This window comes from Meriones unguiculatus (assembly GCF_030254825.1).
Source record: "Meriones unguiculatus strain TT.TT164.6M chromosome Y unlocalized genomic scaffold, Bangor_MerUng_6.1 ChrY_unordered_Scaffold_23, whole genome shotgun sequence".
Taxonomy (NCBI): Eukaryota; Metazoa; Chordata; class Mammalia; order Rodentia; family Muridae; genus Meriones; species Meriones unguiculatus.
In genome coordinates this window covers 3,572,986-3,578,972 of record NW_026843709.1, presented here as the reverse complement: position 1 = coordinate 3,578,972, position 5,987 = coordinate 3,572,986, and positions in this window count along the sequence as shown.

The window sequence follows — 5,987 nt, the reverse complement described above, 5'->3', positions numbered from 1 at the left end:
AGAATTTCACCTCCCTTTTTTGCAATGAGATCCATTTGAGCCTACATGACACCAACTGTGAATATATATGTCCTCCAGGGAGAGAAGGATTACACAGAGGGACCCTATATTCATACCAGAATGCTGTTTCTCTTCCTTGGGAAGAAAGAAAATATCTCATGACTGCTAGAGATATGGAATGTCTGACTTTTGCTTGGATTGCATTGAATGATGTGGACTTTCCTTGTGGAATTGCTGCATATATGAGCCCCCTTTGGACAGGAAGTAGAGCTATGGGCTTCTGTTTGGTACATAGCTTCTGTTTCTTTTCTACAGCACATGCATGTTTCAATTCCTTGTCCATAGAATCCAGTTGTCTGTCATTCACTTGGGGAGATGAACAAGGTCTGACACCCCCATAGGGACTGTCTTCATTAGCAGAGGGCTTGCAGTCTTCTTGTTCTGCACATAACATTTGGGTGGCTCCTTGGATATAAAGGCCATGCCTTGGTATTTGCCTACTAAAATAAGATTGTCTGAGCGTCCCCTGGGGAGAGGCAGAATGTCTAAGTTTTTCTTCATGAATTGGAGAGATTTTAACATTCTTGTCTGCAGAGATGGAAAGTGCTATGCTATCTTTTTTCTTTTGGTTTCTGACCCCTTTTGCCAGATTAAGCATATCTAAGCCCTGTCTTTGATGAAGAGAGTAGTTTGTGGTACACATATTCTGAATGGGAATCTTGAAAATCTGGTTTACCAGAGAGGTGCTCTTTTGCTTTATTTATTTTTTTATCTATCTATCTATTTATTTATTTTATGTAGATTTGGAAGTTGTAGAACTACCTCATGAATGAGCCATCATCTCATGGGGAACACATGATATATCTACACTGCTCTTGAAGACAGAAAGTACAAGATCTGCTGAGTCAGATGATAAACTTCCTAAAACCTCTTGTTTCAAACAATGTTCTACAGCCTCTTGGGAAGGCATAAAGGGATGGGCCATATGACAAAATATCAGGAGATTCTTGTGGTGATATAAACAGGGCCATATGCCTTTTTGTAGACAATATCTTTCCTCCATCATTTTGCTGAGGTTGTGAACCTTTGCACTGGGAGACATTTTCTGAAAACCTTGATATGTTAGCCAAGGTCTTAACAGCACTATTTGAGATGGGGCATCTTTCAAAGACTCTTGGGCAGATGTGTAAGAGTACACAGTTTCCTGGGGCAATGTTGGTTGTCCTATTATCCCTTGGTTAGATATGAAAGGTCCTACAGCACATTGAGCATTTATCAGTGAATCTGTAATAAATGACAAAGGTTATAAAAGATGTCAAAGATTCTCAAGCCATGTGAACAATTGGGGAAAGCCATGAGGAATTTATTTTAAGAGCAATTTTCCCAGTCTTCCTTAGGTGAATGTCAAATTCCCTGCATTCCATTCCTGAGATGATGGTTGTCCTAGAGTCATTTGGGCATGTGTTGCCATTTTCACCCACCATTTTGTTAAGCAATGTACCAGAGAACCTGGTCCAGATGGCTTCATTCACAGAGACTCTTGGGAAGTTTGTGTAGGTTCTAGAAATTCGGGTGCATAATGAACATTCTAGATATTTCTTTGAAGACATGACAGTCCTAGATCATTTTTACCGGAAAGGGAAGTACTCACCACATTGTAGAGGGTAGAAGTAAAATTTCCTAGAGATCCTGAAGCAGATAGCTACTTTTCTACAGGCCATGAGCAAGACAGAGAAGTTTTGAAATCCCCATGGGAAGGTGTGGGTAGCAATTAAAATGTCCTTTGACAAATTGGAAAAATCACACACTTTCCAGGAAAGTAGACCTGAGTCCTTGATCATCTTGAGTGTATGGCCAAGGTGCAGTATTGCCCTTCAAAGCAGGTGAACATTTCAGAGCCCCTTGGGCCGATGTGTATGTTTGTGAACTGTTTGCCAAACTCCCTGGTGAAGATTTGAATATACCTAGCCTGCCACCTGCACAGGTGGAAACGTATACAGGCACTGTAGAAGACAGGAGAGGACTTACAACTTCTTGAATGGCTAACAAAAGTCTTGAACTAAAACCCAAGAAAGCTAGCTACATTCAAGAAAATACAGGAAAAAAATAACCCCACTACAGTAAAACAACAACCAACCAAACACACAACCATATGACCACAGCCAACATCAAATTCAAAGGATCTAACAGCCACTGGTCATTAATCTCTCTCAATATCAATGGACTTAATTCTCCAATAAAAAGACACAGACTAACACAATGGATGCTTTTTTTTTGCCCAATGCTGGAATGCTAGTGAATTTAGGTATGCCCTGGTTACTCGCATGCCTCGCTGGTTGCCTGTGCCCGTTGATGCCCCTCACGCTATAACTTTCTTCAGACAGAAAAGGGATCTTGGAACTACAGCCTCCATTGTTACTGCCATCTCATTGGTGCCTGTTGGAGCTACCACAGCATCATTAGCCATGAGTCATACTGTGTAGACTCCTCAGACCCTGAATAATCTTTTAGCCAATGTAGCTCATGCCTTAGATGTACAAAAAGGAATTAATGCTCAACTAAAAGGAGGCTTGATGGTGTTCAATCAGAGGATTGACCTTGTGCAGGAGCAAATTGATACCCTATGGCAAATTGCTCAACTTGGCTGTCAATGAAAGTATGCTGGACTTTGTGTCACTAGCATACAACATGAGAATTTTTCCTGTGCTGCAAATCTGTCTAAACAATTGTCTAGCTATATTTTAGGTAATCGGGTTGGAGAATTCTATACTACGATGGAGCAACTGGGAGTGGCCATTGTCATGGTAAATTCTACTAGAGTGGACGCAGGACTAGCCACAGGATTATCATCATGGATTGCTGCAGCCATGAATCATCTGAAGGAATGGGTGTGCATGGGAGCGTTAGCAGGCCTTCTGGTGTTGGTCTTCTTGGTTTTCCTGTGGTACATATGCAAGATTAGAGTCTCACAACAGTGTCATGCAGCCATGATCATTCAGGCCTTTACAGCCATTGAAGCAGGACAGTCTCCCCAAGCATGGTTGGCTACCATAAAAAGCTAAAATGTTACACTCAGGATGCGAGGCTAAGCACTGCATTCAGGGTCAGCTGCTTTCGACCCAGAGAAGAGCAAGTCTGATAGCATGAGGGTTGATGCCCCAGGTCCCGCCTCTGAGAAAAAGGTATCAGACGAGTATGATGCTCTTTGGGTTGATGACACTTGAATGAACATCTGTACAAAGTCCCAATTTATTTCTAATATCAGAGATCAGACCTCTACTCTTGCCTGATGTATCTAAAACAAAAAGGGGGACCTGTAGAGAGTTGCGTAATGCCGCGCCTTAAAGATGGAGCTGGTTTCCGACTTTCACCTACCTGATGGTGAGTGCTCTCTGTCACAGACAACTCCACGTTTGGCTAAGGCTGAGGATCTGGCTTGCTTCCATGTATGTGGACCTATCTGCATTACCCACGTGGTACACTGGGGTTGGATACCCAGAGGCTATTTAAGCTGTGGGCTGGCTTTCCCCAAGGTCATATTATTGTTCAAGGTTCCTGAATAAGCTGCATTGAAAAAAAAAAAAAAAAAAGTCTTGAACTAACTTTAACTGATATGGAAATTTCCCAAGTCCATGAGGCAGATGATGGAGTTTCAATAGTCCTTTGTCCTGATAAAGAGATTAACATGTTCCCTTTTGAAGAATTCGTAGATTCCTGAGCATTGAAACATTTGGATCTGTATGTTGAGTCTTTTGGAAAGATGGAAAAAACCCAAGAGATCCTTTTGAAGAAAGAGAAAGTCCTATAGCACCTTGTTCAAATAAAGAAATTGACACATGACCTTTAGAAGATGGCTTGGATTCCAAAGAATGTTAAGCTATTCCATCTGCTGGTTGAAAACTTTGGCTAGACTGCAAAGACAAAAGAGGATCCTGGCAAGAAGGACAAGGTCCTAGAGTACCTTGTGTAGGTGTAGAGAGACCAAAGTGTGCCTTTGTGCCTTTTCTTGATATGGAAATATCCAAAACACTTATAGATTAAAGTAAGGAATTCAAGTGTTCCTGCATAGAACGGTAATTTCCCCAGGAACTTCTTCATATTCTGCACGACTTACAACAGGTATAGAGGGGTTTTTGTTGTTGTTGTTTTTCTTTTCACCTTATGTAGATTATGATTTTCCTGGGAGAACCCAGCATGTGGCAGAGCTTTTAGATATCCTTGGGTCAATTTGAGAGTTTCTTCCTTCTTTTTGACATGTTGGGTACAATCCTGAGACAAGGGAATAGTTGATGTATGTGCAAATGTACTGTATGCAGAATAGGATTGTTTGACGCTACCTGGTGTGTGTGTTGGAGGTTTTGAATGACACTTTGAAGTTGGAAAGAGTCTGAGAGTCCTATGTGTATATGTGGGCATTCCCAGGTTGCCTTCTGTAGATATACAGGAACCTGCAGGTCCTTGAGAACAATGAGAATATGCTTGACTCCCTTGTTCTAAGGTCATAAGTTTCAGAGCCTCTGGAGCACATGTTTGATATACTGAAGTTGCTACTCTTGATGGTGAAGGCTCCAAATTCCCTTCTATAAGTAGTGATTGTTTATGACTCCTCTGTGTAGATTGATGTGTTTCTATGACATCAGTGAAATATGACAGGGAATGTTGACATCCTGTGGAAGATCTTGGTAATATGTTGAATGGTCAAGGCTCTCTCTGGTGTGGGACAGATGGAGCCTTTTTCATGTTCCCTCTGAAATGTGACAGTTGACCTACATTTGTTTGGGTAGGTTGTGATGTTTTACAGATTGTTGAGGAAGAATCTAAAGGATCACCATGTTTGTAGGAGAATAAAAATGGACACAGTGTGCTCTGTGCACATATAGATATTTCCTGTAGCCTATATAAATGTAGGAAAATGGAGAAGTTTGGGGGCCCTGTAACATATGTAATGCATATCGTAGGCCCTGGGGAAAATGGCAAAGATCCTAGAATGTCTTGTTCAGATTGTGAAGGGTCAACAAATATTGGAAGAGATGAAGGATGCTGATGAGTATGTGGGTTTGACTGATACGTTCTTTGAGTTATCTGGGAAGAAACCCAAAGTTCTATAGCTCCTCAATTTGAGAGTGATGCTGATTAGGGAGTCACCTTTACAGGTAAAAATAGTCCCACAGTGTTTTTGAGAGTAAAGGGGCATGTTCTACAAACCCTTCTAAAGCATGAGAGTTTCTTGAATTCCCTTCTGCAGATAAGGGAATTTTCAGAGGACTTCTGTCAGATGGCTAAGACACTAAGCACATCTGTGCATTTTCGTTAGGCACCACAGGTGCTGGAGTTGACTGCGAAAGTCTCATATCTGGTTCTGCAAATGGAGACTGTTCCAGTATATCTAGTGAATATAAGAAATGCACTTCAGGGTCAGCAGCAGATACAGAAGAGCCTAGAGTTCTTGTGTAGATTTGGATCTTCTCAAAGTTGCACATGCTGGTAAGTGAGATCATAAAGATGCTTGAGCAGATTTCAAAGATAGTGGAATTGCATGTGCTGATGCAGGAAGTCATGAACAGGGCCAGGAAGAGATTTGAAACATCCAGTGGTACCTTTTGTAGATCCAGAATCATCTACAGTGCTCTGGAAAGATGGTAACTGTTGAGGAATGCTCAGAAAAGTTATTCATGTTTCTAGTAATTTTGGATAAGATGTTGAAGTTTGAAGGGTCCCTTCATCAGATTGTATCGTATGCTCCTTTACTTGGGCAAAGGACATGGAAATTTACAAAGGCCCCTGTGTTGAGAGCAAAGTTGGTAGAGTCCCTGGAGTACACAGAGAATTTCCTGAGCATCAGGTGACATGGTGAATGTTCTTCAAGCCCTGGTGAAGAGAAGACACATTCCTGAGATTTTTGGATAGATAGAAATAGTCTGGTTGGCCTTGGAGAAGACGATGAATGTAGTACTGTATTTTAGGGAGATGGGTAACGTTTCAGTGGC